This window comes from Pleurodeles waltl, chromosome 2_1 (genome assembly GCF_031143425.1).
Source record: "Pleurodeles waltl isolate 20211129_DDA chromosome 2_1, aPleWal1.hap1.20221129, whole genome shotgun sequence".
NCBI lineage: Eukaryota > Metazoa > Chordata > Amphibia > Caudata > Salamandridae > Pleurodeles > Pleurodeles waltl.
Genome location: NC_090438.1, coordinates 668,669,373 through 668,691,550, shown reverse-complemented (window position 1 = coordinate 668,691,550; position 22,178 = coordinate 668,669,373). Strand labels below are relative to the sequence as shown.

The following is a 22,178-nucleotide window of genomic DNA, read 5'->3' as shown; positions in this document are numbered from 1 at the left end:
GACACGTTACCCTTTTTGTGTGACTGGCATGTATCCAATTGGGAACTCCGGCACATTTTACAGAGGTAGTAGCTGTCAAGATTACTTGATATGGCCCTTTCCAACGTGGTTCTAGACACGACTTTCTCACGTGCTTCTTGACAACCACCCAGTCACCAGCTTGTAGAGAGTGGCCTGAATCGCCAATCGGTGGCAATGTTTTAGCTTCCACCTGGTGAGAGAAAGAGTGAATCACATCAGCCAAACCCTTGCAGTAATCCAACACCATATCATCTGTAATATTGACTAGCACATTTGCAGGTACTGCTGGTAATCTCATAGCTCTACCCATGAGGATTTCATGGGGGGATAATCCTGTTTTCTTGTCTGGGGTGTTTCGCATTGACATCAGCACTAAAGGTAATGCATCTGGCTATTTCATATTAGTAGCTGCGCACATTTTTGCCATTCTCGATTTCAAAGTACCGTTCATTTGTTCTACTAGTCCTGATGCTTCGGGGCAGTAGCTACAATGCAGTTTTTGTTCGATGTTAAGTGCGGCACACAGTAGTTTAATCACCTCATTGTCGAAGTGTCTGCCCCTGAAACTTCTTTCAGGACGCCCTGCCTGAGAAAATCTGCAATTATTTGTGACACTTCGATGAGAACGTCTTGTGTCATATGATATTGTGGCACCTGAGGGAACACCGCATTTGGCTTTATCTGGACTTTAACTGGTTCTACCCCTTTTATTAGTCCTACTTCCTTTCCGGTCAGGTCCCATACCTTTTCTGTTACCGTTCCCTGTAATTCGACAGGTAAATCAATCAAGGTATGCATCGGGAACAGAGTAATCAAAGGGTAATCTTCGTTAGTTGTTCCTGTTTCTTCTTCTAAAAATTGACCTTCGTCTCCTTCATCGTCACTATTTGTCTGCACTTCAATTCCATCATTGGAACAGGTAATTGAACATTTTGTCTTGCACAGTAAGTCCCTTCCCAGTAAGGTTACCGGACTCGAATCACAGACTACAAACCTATGTACCCCCTGGAAGTTGCCGATCTCAACCTGTACTGGATCTGTAATCAGGTTTGTCAGATACTGATTTGCTACTCCAACCACTCTTATGGTACGCCCTGAAAGAGGCAATCTTGGAACCTCTGCACTTCTAACTGTGGAGCGTGTGGCTCCTGTGTCAACCAGGAACGAGACCTTGTAACCCATCACCTTTCCTTCCACATATGGGCCTCTCTGATCCACCTGTAAGGATGCTGCAAGCCTGCATTCCTCACTGTCTGAGCTATTGTCTGACCATTCCTCATTCATTCCATTTTCTCCTCGTAATGGGAACTGTTGTACTGTATTATTTTGATTTGTTACCTGACCTGTGACCTGTTGAGGAAGCATCACCTGTTACTGTCCCATCGGAGCCATCGGTAATTGCATTTGCTGTCTAGGTACCATAGGAATCTGCTGTTGTACTGGTTACATTTGCACTGACTGAAAACATGGCATTTGTATCTGTTGCATGGGCTGTGTCCCTTGCATTTGTACTAAATTGTTCTGGAAATTTGGGTTTTGATGTCTCATTTTCGGGCCCGTACATTTTGTAATGTACCGACATTTGCACTTTGCTGAACAACACCATCCTGCACCATATTCGGGCACTCCCGTTTCCAAAGCCCCACACCCCCGCACGCGTGACATGGTGACATCTTTTTCACCCCTTGTACGTCATTTTGAACCACAACAGTATTCAAGTCTGGACCACGATTCACAAACCCTCGACCTCGACCCCTCGACTGGGTCTGAAACACACCATTCATTTGCGGTTGTTGCTGTATCATCTGTTGAACTCCGTTTCCCTGTATTCCTGCCTGTGCAGCCCTTATCTGTATCACCATCACTTTCTCTTTCAGTTTCTTTTGCTTCAATTCAATCTCATCACTACAGTATTTCGCATACTGCAACACTTCATCAATCGGCTTTGCTTGCCAACAAATCAAATGATTCTTAATCATCTGGCTAACTTCTGGTCTCAACCCTTTGACGAATCTAAACACATGGTGATTCATGTCTTTCGGTTCAATGGTCTCAGTACCGCTGTAGTGTTTAAATGCCTTTAACAATCTTTCATAGTAAGCATGTATTGATTCCTTAACCTCTTGAGAGGTCCGATCAATTTTCTGCCAATCAGTCACTTTCGGCGACACCTTTTGTTTCAAAAACTCAATCACCTTATGATAATACTTCATCACCTCTTCAGAGGGTGCCCCTGTCCCTTATCCCTTGCCGGTTCCTTCGTTGGCCAATCTACCTCTCTCTTGCATTAGAGCCACAAATCAGGCGGAACAATGATCTCAAACAAGGTATTCAAGTCTTCCCAGAGACACTTCGCAAGTTTCACAAACCTATCTGTTTGCTGATACCATTCGATCATTTTTTTCTCTCAATCTGGGATAATCGTTAGTAAAAGATAGGATGTCTCCCCTAGTCCATGGTACATGGACTAAAACACCACCAGCTGTCTCTCTCATAGGTAATATTTTTACTGATTCCAGATCGGGTGAGGCCTTAGCTTGATTCGACCCTGGACTGTCACCCTTTCCTTTATCTCTTTTCTTTGCCCATTGGCCTTCCCATTTCTCCAGTGCACCCCAAATCTGTGCGCTTTGTAACAATTCCTTTAAATGCGCCTTCATTCCCGCAGACCTCATGTGCTCAAAATCTTTTGAGTCAAAATCTAATCTGTAACTTCTTTTCAGGTGTTTAGTGTTTCCAATATCAATATTGTATTTATCTGCCAGGTTTGCTAATCTCTGATGCACCTTGCCTACTTCTTTGGCAATTTTAGGGCACAGAAATCTCAATTCTGCTTCCGTGTATGACTCCAATCTATTTACTCCCATCGTACCTTCCACTAATTCAGCAGCTTCTGCCCCTAGTCTCACAAAGTTCAGGTATTTGTCTTGTTTTTCCTTTTCTGGTTCGACTGTAACTACTGCAGCCTTTTGGGAAGTATAAGTCTTTTCTAGCCATTCGTTTAGCTGTTGGACTGTGAAACCCTGCAATGAGATGTTCCCTGCATGTATCATTGGTGAATGTGAGGTGTTTTTACTCATTGTCTGTGGAGTTAAAACTCCTAATCCTGCTTGACGCATCGCTTCGATGGGTGCTCCCACTGGACTAAGGTCCATTAAAGACCTCGGCTGTTCAGCCGCTTGTTCTCCTGGGGCCATTATCTGGGGGGTTCCCATAGACCCTCCTCTTACTACATCTTGAGTCATCACTCCCTGATCACATACACCAGGTTTGCCTTGCGCATACAATGGCACTGGTGGACCAACAGTAATTGGCAATGATATGGCAGCAGGTGTCTGACCTGGACCCAAACTCCATGGAGCAGCAACTTCATAAGTCTGTTCCAAAGTACCTGTAGCAGGTACTAATGACGGACCAGCTACTGGGTTATACCCTGGTACCAGTTGTGGCTGTGGTTGGGATAGTAATTTCGGAGTTGACTCAATCTGTATTAACTTTGGTTTCGTGTATATCGGGTCTGGCAACACTATCAGATTTGTAGTAGTCTCAAGTACTGGAACGTCTGGGTAGATTCTCTGTATCTGCGGTGGAGGTTGCAACTGTATCGGTATGTCTGGAGCAGTGGGTACACTGACACCATTCTGTATCAAAGCCGTATCACTAGTCTGTACCGTATCAGCAACTCCCTCGTTCTGCGTCTGGTTCCCAGGGTCTGTGCTAGTGCTTGGAACACTGTCGCTCACCGCGTAAGGTGGTGGGCGATCATGCAACAACCTGTCCATAAACTCCTCATCGTCTGAATCATCTTCCTCTTCCCATGGTTTTTTATTCTCTTTAGATTTGCCTGAGTCTTTATCTGTTTTACAGGTGGCTTTCTTTCCCTGCGTTTCTTCTCCCTGTGTTATTGCTGGGAATAATTTTAATCCATCAACAATTCCCCTTCTCCACATTTTGCTCTCATCATCCCACCTAGCATCTGCATAAGATTTTTCTGCCCTTCTCAGTCTTCTCTGAAACTTTTCTTGTCTCTGTTTAAGAGCCATTAGATTCCAAACCGCTAACGCCTCATACTGAGCTGGTCTTGGAGGTGGTTTCTGTTCACTTAACATCCACCTCAATCTTGCAAGAATCCTCGTATTAAGCGTTCCGTATTCCGGAAACGCTAAACATGCCTCCTTCTCTGTTAGTTTGCGCCACTGTTTCATCCATAAACATGGAGCAACACCTTTTTCTTCCATGACTATATAAGCTGGAGTACCTTCAGGTGGTGTAGGCTGTAGGCTATAATATATGTGTCTCCCTTCAGAGCGTTCTTGAATGCTTTAACAAAATTCATTTTTGCGATTTTCTCTTGTTTTGTATTTAATCAGAAGTGACTTAGTTCCCAGGACACTCTTCACCCACCTTTCTCAACCTTTTGCCTCTCATGGACGGCAGCCAATCCATGCGCGACCCCTCTCGACAACTGACCTATCTCAGCACGGCACCACTGACGTCACACACACTGCAGCTGACAAAGTCTTGCGGCTCGTCCGCTCCTCACTGAACCCACACGAACCCACACAAACTAATGCAATTATTGGGAGCATCTTAAATGACAATACAAATCTGCCGGTTTACTACAGGAAGGGTAACACATTCGCTTCAGAACTTTACAGAGATTTCACTTGAAGCCTCGGCCGCTACTCTCTCCTTATCAGTTCCTGCATACGCAAGCAGAATTTGACCCGCAAATTCTACTCTCGACTTGTCAATGGTTCAGCCTAGTGCACTTTAGAACTTACCAAATCTCCATCGAAGGTTTCACACATACATTTTGACTCAAACTCGACTTGTCAACCACGCCCGATTGACCTATTAAACCGCACAGATTACAACATAAACCCAAGTGTCTCCTACACTTGTTGACATACTCCGGAGTCTTAGACCTCGACAGGTCCATACATAACAACCAACCACGTGGATAATTTTGAGCATTAAGCGCCACACTCACATGAAGTACGCCGACTTCCCTACTCTCATACTGTGGAGTATGCCCACTCCTACTAAATAACACATACTTGGCCTAAATACACACAGATTTCACAATCACCTGCAAAAAGGCATAAGCTAAGCAAGCGCAAAACCCTAAACCACATACATTATGGCGCCGAGAACATTCCCAACTCACTTAGGCAGGCTCCGAGATCCCGGGTAAGTCATGGTGAACTTAGAAACCCATCATACCTCCAATTTGCATTATCACAGAAAAACAAATTAAACAATAATTCCCCGTCCTAGGGCCCCCAAGGGCCAAACCGTCGCTCTGCTACCAGAACTGATAACGAGTCCCTTTATGTCAATTTTATACACATTAGGACTCGTTTTAGGCCAATGAATCTTGTGACCCAGTGGTGAGACACCGTAGGACGAGATAGCTAATCAATATGTCAAGCAATATATCAATAATGTCATTAATATTCACCACCACAATACACTTTACCTTGGTTATAGACATTAATCAAATTGTCGACGCAACCATGACCTTTCAGCCATGAATAACCACACCCTTTGGTAGAATTTTATGAATTTTATTCCCTATTGATTACAATCTACTAGCAAAAGTGTCAATCTCAAAACCAAGAAGCATAAAAGTAAAGTCACAATATGGCAACTGTGATAAGATTTCATAAATGCAAGAATCATAAACATAAGAACATAGCACGGCGTGAACATAGATCAGAACACAAATAATATCACGTAAGTCTCAGTTCAGCATAGCGCAACGTCAGTCTTTTGTATATAATCGTCAGTCAGAGAGATTACCTATCCTAACCACCAATTAGCATCAGCATGTTGGGCTTCATGCAAAATAATTTAGAACACCAATTTAGAAAATATCTAGCTATGGCCTCTATAAAAATAATCAGTTGGTACCTAGAAAGGAAAAGCAAACAGACAAATTATAAATCGCATTGTCATAATTACCCTCCGAGGATTAGGTCAGCACACAGGATCAGTCTTCGTCTTCAGGACATCAGTCGAATCGCCATCAGTCTAACCTCGTCTAAGGACAGGGGACACTTCCCTCATAAGGAGGAGAAGCGTAAAGGGCAGTATAAGGGTGAGGATAATTTATTACGTCTCAAAGTCACTAAACAGAGTGACAGAGTTTCTGGATAAAATCAATAGCATTCCCTACCTAGCTCTAACGTCCCTTCTGTGACATGAGTTTTTATCCCTTTTTCGTAATACCTCCCCCCAAAATTCTGTTGGATATTCACTACACCCCACTATCTTTAACCTATCAAATTATACATGAGGTAATCCCAATTGTCATCCCACGATAATTTATAACACTTTGATTGGTCTTCATAATTGACGTCTTCGGAGGTGGAACATCCGGGGGGGTTTCATCACCGCTTGGCACGTTTCTCGGGTCATGAGTTCCTTTGTCTATGGTCAAATGTCCTTGTACATTTCTTTAATCTACTTTTGTTTCAAAATTTGTATAAAACTCATACTAAGGCAGCTAGCATGCGGATGAGAACGGAATAGTGTTTGTTACATAAAACGAAGGAAAAGAACAAATGCAGGGTCATGGCCCTTTGCGAGTCAGCACACTGAAAAACAGACAAAAATGCTTTAATATGAGAGCTAGGCAGCTAAATCCACAGCTCACGCTAACTTAAGGCCTATGAGATTTTAATACCATGCAATATCGTAAATGTTAATATAAATTATAGCATGAACAGTTTTACTTATCATTATTAGCTCACGTATATAATTGTGACCACACACATTATAGTTGAATTTCAGATGCATGTTTAAGCATTACTCTAATTATTGTCGTTTTCTATGCAGCATTATTAATCATTGATATAAGCATTTCACGTCTAATATATGTAATATTTAAACTACGCTCTCTCACCTGCGTACTGAAAACACCTTAAATTACCAATGACTTTTGCATATTCATGCCAGTAATCCTCTTCTCGCGTTTCCTGAAGTCACCAACATTATGTGAGAGCGAGTGATGTTCACATATTCTAGAAACGGCGTTCAGTGCGCTCGAATTATTGTCAAGTCTTCTGTACTCTCTCGCACTACGTGAGTGCAAATCAGGTCATCCATAAAGTCGACATGTGAAGCGGCCTTCGAGTCCTTCCTCTAATGTTTAACCACAAATCTAAGATTAGTCCTGCTTGAGCTGTTTTCTAGTTACTCAAATTGCTGTTTCACTCTGCAGAGCTCCTTTTTAAGAGTAGAATTTGTTTTTCAGCATTTCACTCTGACTCTCCTAAATGTCCGAAATTCTTGTTGACATTTTCTCAATTTCTTCCCCAAAGATCTCGAATTTATTTTCTATTTCCACCACCCAGTTACCAAATGTTTGGGACAGCAAATTTGTGCTTGCCTTTATTTCCTGCATTTCAGCCAACAACTGTCATCTGTAAAGATTAAGGGGGTCATTCTGACCCCGGCGGTCAAGGACCGCCGGGGATGCGGGAGCACCGCCAACAGGCTGGCGGTGCTCCTCAGGACATTCTGACCACGGCGGTTCAGCCACAGTCAGAACAGGAAAACCGGCGGTCTCCCGCCGGTTTTCCGCTGTCCTGCAGAATCCTCCATGGCGGCGCAGCTTGCTGCGCCGCCATGGGGATTCTGACACCCCATACCGCCATCCTGTTCCTGGCGGGTCGCCCGCCAGGAACAGGATGGCGGTATGGAGTGTTGTGGGGCCCCTGGGGGCCCCTGCAGTGCCCATGCCAATGTCATGGGCACTGCAGGGGCCCCCGTAAGAGGGCCCCACTTTGTATTTCAGTGTCTGCTTTGCAGACACTGAAATACGCGACGGGTGCCACTGCACCCGTCGCACATACCCACTCCGCCGGCTCCATTCGGAGCCGGCTTCCTCGTGGGGAGGGGTTTCCCGCTGGGCTGGCGGGCGGCCTTCTGGCGGTCGCCCGCCAGCCCAGCGGGAAAGCCAGAATGGCCTCCTGAGCGGCCATATGGCAGCTCCCTCCAGGCGGGCGGCGACCGCCGCCCGCGGGGGTCAGAATGACCCCCTAAGTTTTCGTACCTGCAATATTCATCTCACTGGGGTATGTTTGTTAATGTTCCATTCTGGATTTAGTGCACAGTCAGGCTGATTCATATAATTCTGATGGTTTAAATGTACTGGGTTCGATCCCAGAACGCTTTGTTTGGATCCCAACTGAGCTCCTCTTACCTCACTCTGTTCACCTTTGCATCGCTTCAGTAACAAGCTGACTCTGTATTTATGGCTGCTTTATTTGCCATCCTGAAGATTGGGGAAACTTTCGCCAAGCTTCAAAGTTCACATGAGAGTAACCCAGATTCAGTACTGTTGAAGAGAGTGCAACTTCACCCCTCACATAGAGTTTGCTGGACCCACTGGCCCCTACCCACAAGGAACTAAACCTATCCATGTAAGTAGTAACCTCCTTGTGATCTACTTTTTCAGGCTTAATGTCTCTGCCAGCTCCGTCTCGACTTTCCTGTATTTCCATGTTGTTAATATTTCCAGAATTTGGTTTCCCAGGGCCAGCTTTACAGTACTCTCAGTATTTTGACCCAACTGGGAGTTCATTATTGGTGTATTGTTACTCACTGATAGCGACCCCATTCCTTCAATACCCCCAGTCTCCTTGGTGGATGCTGACATAATAAATGTCCCCATTTTGTTTCAAGGGAAGCTGGGGAGGGGAATGGTGAAGGTGTAAGGCAACTCCAGAGAGGGACTCCGGCAATCACTTAGGGGGGAACAAAATGGTTTCCTGAAGGTTTCTGTTAATTTAGCCCAACCAAGTAAAACGCATGGATCATGTACATTTTCTGAGGTGTGCACAAACTTTGCTTCCTTCAAAGAGTCTATTTGAACCTGTACTTGTTCTGAATTGTAAGGTTGTGTCCGTGAATGTAAATTGGATAAACAATCCACGGAAGTGTAGAACAGCTATTGACTGGCCTGTGGAGCAGAATGTAACATTTCCTCAATACAGGAGACCCACATAAAGAAGTCAAAGATACAATCAATAAACTGGGACCCTTTTCAATTCCTTCTTATCAGCAGCTGTTATGGGAGTGGCAATTTCAGCTGGCAGAAAGTTTGTGGGCAGAATAGAGAAGGTGGTGTTTAACCAGTCAGGAAGATGAGTCGTGGCAGAGGTCCAAATGAACTGGGTTAGGTAGTCATTAGTTTCATTTTATGGGTCAACTCAGGATGATCCTTGGCCACTATACGATTTTATCGCTTCAGTTGGTGGACCACCCTAGAAGAATAACTATAAGTGGAGACTTTAATTTTGTTCAAGTAACAGATATAAGCAAATGACTGGTCCCACAACTTAACCTAAGGTTGCCAGAGAAATGCTTAAGATTAAGGAGGAGCACAGTTTCATAGATCCCTGGCCTGCTGCCAATCCATTGTGTAGGTGATATACTTTATTTTCTTCTCACTATTGTTCTGCCTCAAGAAAATATATATTTTTTCTTATTACACAAGATATTATGTACATTACCTCCTCAATTATCCTAAATTCTCTATCTGATCATGCAGCAATTAGTTTAGATGTGGCCCTCTCTGATAAGCCGGATGAGACTTATAGTTGGTTCTCAAATAGAGCTTGGCATGCGGAAAGCGTCCTTCATCAAACAGATGAAGAGGCGAAAAAGGCTGTTCATCTTCTTCTATAGTAAATATTTGAAAAGCATTTAATTCAACTATACAGGGAGAGATAACCGCTTTCCCAGCTAATTCTGATAGATTGAGGAACAAGAAACCCAGGAAATTAATGGAGACCTTTGTCCAGGATGAATTAAAGCTCTCTCAGGTAGATCGCTCACATTAACATGTGGCAAGATAGACAGCTAAACAAGAGCTGCAGCGATTTCTGAACGTGAAGCAGATTCTTAACAGTAGACATTTGGGCAACAGCTATATGAAGCGGGGAGATAAGCAGGCAACTGTTAGCCTGGAGGTCCAGAATATGACAATTAAAAAATATTGGTGAAAAAATCAGGGATCAGTCTAAGGACACTCTGCTGAATGAAGCACTTCAAATAGAAGAAGTATTTTAATAGCACTTTGTGAATATTTTTACATCAGAGCAGCTCTTGGAAAACAATTATAAACTTCCTGGCTAGAAGTGGGCTCCCAAAGTTGACAAGCAAAGCCACACAAAATCTTCTTAGTCCTATAAATCTACATGAATTTGAGGGAGTGGTCAAAGCATTGCTTAGATGCAAGGCTGTGGGCGAGGATGGGTTTCAATCAGAATGATACTAAATGTTACTTCAGGAATTGAGAACCGTTAGGGTGGATATATTTAATAATGTATTGGCTGGAGGTGCTGTTTCCCCTTCATTTCCTGGGGGAGGGGGTCATCACCTGCTTTAAAAAAAAAAGATTTACATACATTATTTACATCCTATTATGTTGCTGAATGTAGACTATAATATTTTATGATAATCTTAGTATTAAGAGAAGCAGAGGTCAATCTGCCACTGACTGGTACAGATCAGACTGGCATTTTCAAGGAAGCCAATTGTATTACAATATCCAATTATTCAGTTGAAGTGATTTACTATTTCACTCAAAGAAAGATACCAGCCACAATTCTGTTCATTTATGTAGAAAAAGCTTTTGATCTCGAGAGCTGGAAGTATTTATTTAAAGTGATGGAAGCAACAGGATTTCTAAATCAGCTCACAAAGTGTATAGCTTCAATTTATGAGGGTTCGTCTGCAGCAGTAACTTTGAAAGTAGAATCTTGGGCCCCATTTAGATCACCAGAGGTACAAGGGAGAGGTGTCTTCTTTCAACATCTCTTTTTGCCTTGTTAATTGAGCCCCTTGCCTGCCTTTCGAGAGAGAGTGGCAGTGTGATGGAAGCGACCCTGGGAGCATCAAAACTTAAACTTTATGCAGATGATTTGGCTATTCTTCTCACCTGGGAAGACGGTGTTTTATGATTTGTTTGAAATACTTAAAAGGTTCTCACAGCTACCTGGGTATTGGATGAACATATCTAAAACGGAGATACTTCTATTATTGGGAAAGTAGCATTGGTAAAAATGCAGATCTTGCCTCTTTTAAATTTATTTTTTACATAGAGTCCATGCGTGTTACATAATAATTCTTTTCAAACTCTAAAAGCACTTATCAGTACTTTTATTTGGAATAAGTACAACCCTAGAATATGTTTTAGGAATTTGATTTTGCCTGCTCAGGAAGGAGGGTTATCCCTTCCACATTGGTACTACAATTGTTATATTTGCAGGAGATTTCAAACTTTGTGTCTAGTGGCTATGTGTGAAGGAATTTTTCCCCACCCAGATCCTACACTTCCCACAGTTAAGAATCCAAAAGTGATAAGATACAGTACTCTTGAATCATTCAAATCTAAACAGAAACAAATGTTTCAACGGTTTCAGGTTCCAAATATTCACGCAGAAACCCGTATTAAACGTTTGTGCCCCGATGAATTGAGAAAAGAAGCGTCTAGATGGGAGAAGTACAACTTAGGGAAAGTTGAAGATTGGTTGATAAATGATGTTCTGAGCACTTCAGAAGTGGTGCAAGCTATGGTCCCTGCAGCTTCGATCTAAAATTATTTGGCTTATTTACAGATTGCCTCTCTACTCCACAAACATCAACCACTGCAAATTAAATCAACTAGGGCATTAGTACATGTTTTATTTTATTCAATTGGGTATATTAGCTGTAGTTTGAAGGAAACAATTATAAAGATCAGCTTCAAGCTATTCAAAAGAAATGTGTAAAAGAAAACAACGTAAATTTATCTCAAGAGGAGTGTTTGGAAGCTTACCATCTCAGTTCCAGAACGCTGTGGGGCCTTACTATTCAAAGAATGCAACTTTATGCTCAGTGGATGGTGTACTATACTCCTCTATTAATGGATACATGGAATTCCAGCGTTCCACAGCAATGTCCCAGATGTTTGGAATCTGGTAGTTGAATCCGCGTATTTTGGGGATGTGATCGCCTAAAAGTGTTTTGAGGTGCATGTGGGCTCCCTCCCCCCCAGGTGGATTATGCTATAGACCTGAATACATTTCTCCTGGGTTGATACAAGCATTTAGGAATCAGCACAGCTCAGTTACCCAGTTGGTGGTTTATAACAATGATACTAGCACGTTTAGTAATAACTGCTCTTTTGAAATCGGGTGAACTACCAAAACTCCCCGTCATGGATTGAAAAGATAAATAATGTATATTCCACAGACTATCTGTACGCAAAGTAGATGGGGAGGGAATAAAGTTTTTTTTTTTATCTGGAAGCATGCCTTTTATTTCACAACTAAAAGTAACAATGTATTTCAATGATTAATATTATACGTGTCAGAGAGTGTTTTCAAGTAAAATGAATGGGAAGGATAGGAAGTATGTTTTTTTTTTGTAAAACGTATTTAATGTATTGCACTTTAGGAGCGCAGGATAAGTGGATTTCGCTTTAGAATGTACTTCATTGAAATTGGAAAACTGTCTATTTGATTGTTAGCTTTGGATATTTAGTAGGTTATGTAATTTGTCCACATCATGAATTCATCTTCTTTTAAGCTAGTGCAAGATGTATTGTTTTTATGAACGTATTTATCTGCTGCTGGAAATAAAATAATTTATTTAAAAAAATCTGTAATGTTTGATTGCTATGTGCAATTTGCACATTGCCTTGTTAAATCATTAACATTTCTTTATTTATCTTTATTCTTGTAGATACTAGTATCGGGGTTTTACTGACTCGGAAGCAGAAACCACAGAAACAACATGTAAGCGAGTATTCTTGCCCTTTGATGATTCTCGATAGCAGTGCAGAATCAACAGCTTCCTATCTCAAGCGGGAGGAAAGCCAAGCACAGGACCACGCCATGGGTGTGGTTAAATAAGAAATAATGTGGTAAAAAAAATACTATACCCTTGATAGCTGCTTCCTCTGGCACGATCCCGAAATTCTGTTGCAGTATTGCAGACTAGGTTCTAGTAGACCAGGGACACAATGCAGGTTGGTAAGAGAGCACTTGCCTCATCTTGGCGGGTATGTCCCAGCATCCGGGGCTAAGAGTGGATAAGAGAAAAAGCAGGAGCCATGTTTCATGACAAGGGGGTTCTTAGAAAAGAGACAATAACATGAGAGAGATTGACATTTTGGGTCCCAGTCTTCTTAAGTGGCAATGGTGGAGTAGACCAGACAAGCCAATACATTTGAATTCAAACCTGTTGGCCCCTACTGCAGATTCATTTAGATGATTGCATGACAAAAGTACTGGCTGCCTTTTGAGAAGAACTAGATGTAATTTTGACTAAGGAGTAATTGGGGTTCCCGGAAGGTTCCATACGTTCTCACAGGGACTTTGGAGAACTGCTGCTGCTTGAATCTGTGAGGGAGGCTGGCTTAGTGATGAGTCTTAAACCAGATAATGACCACAAAAATGTAGGGTCAGAGAGGCCATAATGCATGATAAATATGGATGTTAAAATTTTGAGTGAAGATACATCTGGTTGAATAATGTGGTATCAGAATTGGTACCTCACTACTAATCTGGCTTTGTTCCCCAAAGAGGTACTGTGTCAAACCTGTGTCGACTTGGCCATGTACAACTTTTTATGGAAATGTGGGGAATATGTAGTGGGCCCCCTTCACATAAAAAAAGAAGAATGATGCTGATTCCTTAATTTTAATTTCATGTGCTAGAGTCCCATACTTTATATATTTTATGAGCTAGATAAAGGTGTCTGGACAGGGATAGTGATTTCACATATTATGGAAGTGGAGTAGAGTGGAGGTTGGAAGGGGGGTTCTTTGTCCCAACTGTTTTTGGATTGGCAATCAAGGCCTTATCTTGTTATTAGCGAAGGGAGATGGCAAACTGGAGTGTAAGGAAAGAAACATTGTGCACATTAGTGCTTTATGCCACTGATAACACTTGTGTAGCTGACGGGTCCAGTTATGGCAGTCCCTCTTATGTTGGATGTGTTGGATGAGAACATCAACATGTCTGGCACTTACGCAAACTGATCTAAATCAAAGGTGTTTCCCAGAGGCAGGAGATACACTGGAAAAAGTCTGAACTTTCTGACCTGGAGCTATGGTAAAAAGCTTGAAATATCTGAGCATAGTGATTACACAAAGTGACACAGAAACCGTCAATTCTCACATTGGAAGGTTTGCAGGGCTTACTCTCAATTTGCTGTGAGCTAATTTGCTCTTGTCATTGGTGGGGAGGATAGCTGAAATAATGTAGGAAAATGGGCCCCTGTTTCAGTTACCCCCCACTTTTTGCCTGGTATTGATGCTGGCTTGACTGAGAAGTGTGCTGTGAGCCTGCTAACCAGGCCCCAGCACCAGTGTTCTTTCACTAAAAATGTACCATTGTTCCACAATTGACACATCCCTGGCACACAGATAAGTCCCTTGTAAAAGGTACCAGTGTTACCAGGGGGCCCTGTGACCAGGGAAGGTCCCTAAGGGCTGCACAGAGTCCAAGGGACCCCTCACCTAACATATGCACACTGCCATAGCAGATTGTGTGTGTTGGTGAGGAGAAAAAGGCAAAGTCGACATGGCATCCCCCTCAGGATGCCATTCCCACAAAATACTGCCTGTGGCATGGGTAAGTCACCTCTCTAGCAGGCCTTACAGCCCTAAGGCAGGGTGCCCTATACCACAGGTGAGGGCATAGCTGCAGGAGCAATATGCACCTACAGTGTCTAAGTCCATTCTTAGACATTGTAAGTACAGTGTGGCCATATTAAGTATATGGTCTGAGAGTTTGTCAAAACAAACTCCACCGCTCCATAATGGCTACACTGAATACTGGGAAGTTTGGTATCAAACTTCTCAGAATAATAAACCCACACTGTGCCAATGTTGGATTTATTACAAAATGCACACAGAGGGCATATTAGAAGATGCCTCCTGTAATTTACCCAATGGTCAGTGCCAGCCTGCTACTGAGATGAGTTTCTGCCCCCTGGGGTGAGAGCCTTTGTGCTTTCTGAGGACAGAAACAAAGCCTGCTTCTCACCTCCCCCTGCAGGAACTGTAACACCTGGCAGTGAGCCTCAAAGGCTCATGCCTTTTGCTACAGCACCCCAGGGCATCCCAGCTAGTGGAGATGCCCGCCCCTCCGGCCACCGCCCCCACTTTTGGCAGCAAGGCAGGAGAGGATAATGAGAAAAACAAGGAGGAGTTGCCCACCAGTCAGGACTGCCCCTAAGGTGCCCTGAGCTGAGGTGACCCCTGTCTTGAGAAACCCTCCATCTTGAGTTTGGAAGATTCCCCCAATAGGATTAGGGATGTGCCCCCCTCCCCTCAGGGAGGAGGCACAAAGAGGGTGCAGCCACCCTCCAGGACAGTAGCCATTGGCTACTGCCCTCCTGACCTAAACACCTCTAAATCTAGTATTTAGGGGCAACCCAGAACCCAGGAGATCAGATTCCTGCAACCTACAATAAGAAGACGGACTGCTGACCTGAAAGCCCTGCAAAGATGACGGAGACGACAACTGACTTGGCCCCAGCCCTACCGGCTTGTCTCCAGACTCAAACAACCTGCACAGCGACGCATCCGACAGGTACCAGCGACCTTGAAAGCCTCAGAGGACTGCCCTGAACCGAAGGACCAAGAAACTCCTGAGAACAGCAGCACTGTTGAAAAACAGCAACAACTTTGCAACTTTTTAACAACTTCCAAAGAACTCACTCTTCCCGCCGGAAGTGTGAGACTTCACACTCTGCACCCGACGCCCCTGGCTCGAGCTCCAGACAACCAACACTGCAGAGAGGACTCCCAGGCGACTGCGACCTCGTGAGTAACCTGAGACGACCCCCCTGCACCTCCACAGCGACGCATGCAGAGAGAATCCAGAGGCTCCCCGTGACCGCAACTGCCTGGGACAAAGAACCCTACACCTGGACCAAGCACTGCACCCGCAGCCCCAGGACCGAAAGGAACCGAACTACAGTGCAGGAGTGACCATCAGGCGACTCTCTGCCTAGCCCAGTCAGTGGCTGGCCCGAGAAGCCCCTCTGTGCCCTGCTTGTACCGCTAGAGTGACCCCCGGGCCCCTCCATTGACTTCTATTGAAAACCCGATGCCTGCTAAGCACACTGCACCCGGCCGCCCCTGTGCCACTGAGAGTGTGTTTTGTGTGCCTGTTTGTGTCCCCCCTAGTGCTGTACAACCCCCTCCAGTCTACCCTTCGAAGACGCAGATACTTACCTGTTGGCAGACTGGAACCGGAGCACCCCTGTTTTCCATAGGGGCCTATGTGTTTTGGGCCCTCCTTTGACCTCTCAACCTGACCGGCCCTGTGTTGCTGGTGCAGTGACTTTGGGTTTGCCGTGAACCTCCAGTGGTGGGCTGCCTATGCCCAGGAAACTGAACTTGTACGTGCCTTACTTACCTGAAAAATTAACCAATACTTACCTCCCCAGGAATTGTTGATTTTCGCACTGTGTCCACTTTTAAAATAGCTTATTGCCATTTTAACTAATACTGTGTATGTTACTGCTCTAATTCAAAGTTCCTTACTTACCTATATGGAGTACCTTGCATTTTATGTATTTAATTCAAATCTTGAATCTTGTGGTTCTAAAATAAATTAAGAAAATACATTTTCTATATAAAAACTATTGGCCTGGATTTAAGTATTTGAGTGTGTGTTCTTCATTTATTGCCTGTGTGTGTACAACAAATGCTTAACACTACCCTTTGATAAGCCTACTGCTCAACCACACTACCACAAAATAGAGCATTAGAATTATCTAATTTTGCCACTATCAACCTCTAAGGGGAACCCTTGGACTCTGTGCACACTATCTCTCACTTTGAGATAGTATATACAGAGCCAACTTCCTACAAATAAGGACAGAATTAATAAATGTATATTTCACAAAGATGATGTGGCTGCCAGAGGAATGCGTCACACAACTGCTTCAACTGTCATCATTCGTTCATTTATAATAACTTCATGGAACACACAGCACATAGCACCAGAGGCTCTCAACATACATTGTGTGACATCACTACACATCATCCCTCTTAAGTGCGTAGCCACATAGTCTCCGGTTAACACATTTCTTCTTCTTCTGCGATTGGTAAGAATAAAAAATGTCACCAGGCAAAAATTCACCATGTTGTGCATCCTGCGATGAGGAACAACAAATGTGCTGCCACCAATCACTTCAGCAATTGGAAAACGATTCAAAGTATGTGGTGCATCGAGGACACACCACTGTACTCACAACCTGTTTTTGATTGACTTGTGCACTCTCATGACCTACAGGATAATGTAAGGATGTTCTATTGGGTTTAATGGCAGTACTGTTCAAAAACGTTCTCACACTAGCTGAGGTAAATTGAACCTCAAACAGCATTATCAGTCACAAGTACAGCTGTGAAACCCCTTTTAGTAAATACATCCTCAAGGAATTATACTACAATGTCTGTTGCAGATGTCCCTTTAAATCTACCTTCAAACCACTTAGAACAGTGATCAGTAACAGAAATGAGGTAGCAGAATTCTTTAATTAACTTACTGAAGTGCACCATAAAGTCCATGCCCAATGTCTACCAAGCAGCCAAGCAGTACTAGAACAGTTCATAGACTTCAAAGTTGCTTCATGCACCCTGAGCGATTTATTGCCCTCACTACATACATTATAACTCAGCACTAGTAAGTCTGCTTCCGTGTTCGTGGCCGGCCACCAAAAGGTTTGTCTAAGGTCTTGATTTATAGTTTGACAGACATGGTTTACTTTGTCAGGTGGGAAGAGGGCAATACCTCTGCCATTCTGAGGTACTTCAGACAACAAAATTTAGAGTTCTCAACAGCCCTGCAGTTCTTGTCAGTGTAGCAAAACAGTACCATCAGCAGCAGGAGTTTGTTTTTGAAAAACAAAAAACTAATGGCCCCCACACCTTGAGATTTTTTCCCAGTGTGTGGGGTTCATTATTTTATTTTTCGTGTCCCTACACAGCATACCATCATCTAGTGAAATGGCATCATTGATTTTACTAAAAGTCTGCAATGTTGCTGTGAGAGAATTTTCCCTCAGCCAACCCAGCTTCACAAATTTAGCAACTTCAACAATATTACATCATCAGCCAGCTTTACAAACATTCTTGCTGGTATAATCCCCAACATCAGTGCTTGCCAATATGCAAAAACCTCACTCATTATGTTCTATAAAATCCTCAACTTGTAAAGGCAACCTGGATAGGTAATCAGGACTAGCAATTTTGGTCCACTCATAGCGTACATATATTTGTACCTCATTAATATATTCCAATAACCTCATCAAGTTTGAAGAACACTTCATTTGCTTATCCCACCAAATGAATATGTTCCAATGGCTCGTGATCAGTCTGGGGAATGAAATTCCATCCCCAGGTGAACTGTTGGAACTTCTCACTGTCCCATGAGTAAGTAAGAGTCTCTTTTTTTATGTCTTAATAGTTGTGCTTAGTAGGCTTAAAGGTTCTTGAGCAATAGTCCTTCCAATATCTCCATTTACTTGAGATTTTGGCAGCCATTATGCAAATCTTGGGCAGGTCTATCTTTTTATGTGCAGAGTTCTCAGCCCCTACTGCAAAGTTTCCACACTTGTAAATTTAATATTAAAATGCAGTTTTGCGAATACTGAAAAAGTGTCAACTTACATAAATGGGTAGTTTTCCGTTGGTAATCAGACTCAAAGTAATTTTACTAATGATTTAAAAGCCTTGGTGCAGTGCTAAATTGTGTTATGGTACACAGTACCAGTGCAATCTTCATTAAATAAGGGCCTGCAAGTCACACACAGCTGCACTGAATGTGAACACTGGTCAAGAAACCACTTGATTAGCCATGGTGTTCTTGGCTGTTGAACATCCCCTTGTTGTGCATCAAATGACCTTATTAAGGAAGGTAAGTAGACAGATTTTATTCTGTGTGTGACAATTTGTGAATGTGTACTGAAAAATCTTCATTAATTTCTTCATGGTGTATGTGTCCCCACTTATAGTTTGCTGACACACTGCAGTAGCAAGCACATCAATGGTGTCCATTGCTAAAAGGAACATTTCTGTTGGGTTGTAGGAATGTATGCCCTTATAAGTTCTTCTTATAAATTTCTATTCTTTTTAGGGAAACTTTAGTTTTCTCCAAGGACAATACACACTTTCTAAAGTGTGCTAATACTTGTTGTTAATATTTTGACGTCATTCCGGCTGAGGATGAATGTTGTAACCAACATGTTTTTTTTTTCTTATCAGTAGTTTGTTCTTTCTTAGGGGTGTTCCATGCTGTTTTCTTCGCACTTCTAGGAGTATCATTCCATCTCCTCTTGCTCAGTTTCTTTATCAATGGGTCTAAATTTGTTCTTATCTTCCTTTTTCATGCAAAATGTTCTAATAGAAGGTACTATATACAAGGTAACTTTTTTTTGAGGATCATGGAGTGAGCACTTTGGTAACTGCTGGGACTGTTTTTATAAACAATTTTGGGGTACAATGATGCTATTAGATGTTCTTGTATGACAGGTGTCCAAAGTTTGATTCTGCTCGTGCTTGTACTTACTAAGAATTATGGTGGTCATTATGACATTGGCGGTGACTGTTAAAGTTGCGGTAATACCGCCAACAGGCTGGCGGTAATTATTGCCAAATTATGACCATTGCGGTGATCGCACCCATAGACAGCCAATGTACCACACAAACCGTCAGGGCGTTAACACCACTGACCACGGTGGTAGCCATCAACAGCCAGGCAGAAGACAAGGTACCGCCCACCATATTATGACATAGCAAACCACCAGGATTTCCGGGAAGGTACCAATGCCATCAAAAGCCTGGCAGAAACAGAACACAGAAAACGAAAGACTCACCAACAAGTACACAGAGGGCTCCACCGCCACCATTGAACCGGAACTTCAAGTCTTCCCGATGCTCTTCTATGCCATGGCCCTCCGGGGACACCAACGCCGATGAAGATGATGACGGTGAGTACAACCACCTGGCACACAAGGAAGGGAGGGAAGAAAAGGAGAGTGACACACACGCACAACACACACCATTCACACACACACCATACACAGAACCAGCTGCAGAGTTAAACCAATGTCACAGGACACCCGTTAAAATGAAACATGGACCACAATGATTATCAACTAACACAGAAATTTTATGCCAACAGCCACCATATTGTCCATTCGCATACAAATGCAGGCGGCAATGTCCAGAATGGGCCAATGGCCAGTACAAAGTACAAAAGGGCCACATGGCCACAGGGCACAATCCAAGGCCCAATTTGACTCCTGACACAATCCGGAATCCACTGTTCAGGGGCATCATGTTGGAAACGGGCAGGCACCTCAGGTGGAAGGGGGGGGGCACCTCAGCTCAAGTGTGAAACGTGTCCACTGGTTCTGGAGGGGCTCCATGCCCATGTGTCTTTGTGGGTGAGTGTAAGGCCACAGTCTCTCCAGTGGGGAACTTGCCTACTGCTTCTGGAGGGGGCTCCATGCCCATTTGTCTTTGTTGGGGAGTGCAAGGCCACAGTCTCTGAAGTGGGGAACTTGCCCACTGGTTCTGGAGGGGGCTCCTTGTGCAACAGTCCCTGGATGTCGGCCTACATGCCCTTTGCTGGAGGTGGGGGCTTCTGTGCCTCAGCTGGAGGTGGGGGCTCCTGTGCTTCAGCTGGAGGAGAGGGCTGCTGTGCCTGTGCTGGAGGTGGGTGCTCCAGTGCCTCAGTTGGAGGTGAGGGCTTCTGTGCTTGTGCTGGAGGTGGGGGCTCATGTGCCTGTGCTGGAGGTGGGGGCTGCTGTGCCTGTGCTGGAGGTGGGAGCTCCTGTGCCTCAGCTGGAGGTGGGGGCTCCTTGCCCACTGCTGGTGGAGTGGGCCTCTTGCCTTTAATTGGTGGTTGAGTGGCCCGCTTGCCTTTCATTGGTGGTTGAGTGGGAACCTTCCCTTTCATTGGTGGTTGAGTGGGAACCTTTCCTTTGATTGGTGGTTGAGTGGGAGCCTTCCCTTTCTTTGCTGGTGGAGGGGAATATTTGGTAATCTTTGGTGGTGGAGAGGGATCCATGTGTCTCCTCTTGTGACGGGTTCCCTTGGCCTTTGACATGTCACTTTTGTCTTTGCCTCCAGGACTAAGAGTTGCCTTCACTGTACCCATCTCCTGTCCCTTGCTTTTCACCACCCTTGTCCTCCCTTTCTGAGCCGGAGGTGTGCTCTCAGTAGAAGTGGCAGGTGTCACACTCTGGGGCCCCTTTGTGCCAGCTGCTGATGATTTGATGGGAGCAGTGGCAGACTGTTTGGCTGAGGTGTTGTGCTGCGTTGTTAGGACCCTCCTCTTACGGGCAGACGGGGGTGGAGGGGAAGGGAAGAGGTCAAGTTGGACAAGGAAAAGCTTCTTAGGGACGTTGGCGCAGGATGTGTGAGGAGGGATCATAGTGGAGGTTGAGGGAGTGGCATCGGAGGTGTATGTCTGCTGGACTTGGGTGCAGGTGCATGGACAGTGTGCATGTGTGAGGTGGATGACTGTTGGGTGTCTGAGTGTGTGCATTTGTGTCCCTTAAGAGGGGGGGCAGACAGGGTGGGAGAAGACAAAGGGGGCTCATGGATGGATGTTGTGGAGGTGACTGCAAGTGAGGTATGTGTGATGCTTGGTATGGTGATGGTGGTGGTGGCTGTTACACAGTGCATCCAGGTGTGAGAGTAGATGTGACTGTGAGGAAGGAGGAGGGGGGAGACAGTGGAGGCAGTGGATGTGGTTGTGTGTGCAACTGTCTGTTGTTTGTGTGAGTGCTTGTGGCCTGAAGTGTGCTGCCTGTGTTTGACTGTGCTACTCTTCTGTTATGTTTTGTGTGCATGCTTGTCTGTATCTGTGCCTGGGATGGGTTTGGGTTGAGGAGACTGGGAAGTGGTAGTTGGAGGGGGGATGGGAGGAACAGGGACACTGGCTGCCATCAGAGTGGAGGCCAGAGTCTGAAACGATCTCTGTATGGCCGCTAACCCACTGTGGATGTCCTCTAGGTATGCATTACATTGCTGCATCTAGGATGCCAGCCCCTGGATGGCATTCACAATGGTTGACTGCCCTACATAGATGGATCTCAGGTGGTCAATAGCCTCCTTACTGAGGGCAGCA

At 44.2% G+C, this 22,178-nt stretch overlaps 1 long non-coding RNA gene across 1 annotated transcript in view; it reads left to right on the top strand.

Moving 5' to 3' along the window:
- LOC138267432 (uncharacterized) overlaps positions 1-22,178 on the top strand; it is a 275,076-nt gene that overhangs the window by 138,038 nt on the left and 114,860 nt on the right. Inside the window, exon 3 of the long non-coding RNA XR_011199801.1 lies at positions 12,763-12,815. This is a non-coding gene — a long non-coding RNA (uncharacterized lncRNA). The remainder of the gene's footprint in view (positions 1-12,762; positions 12,816-22,178) is intronic.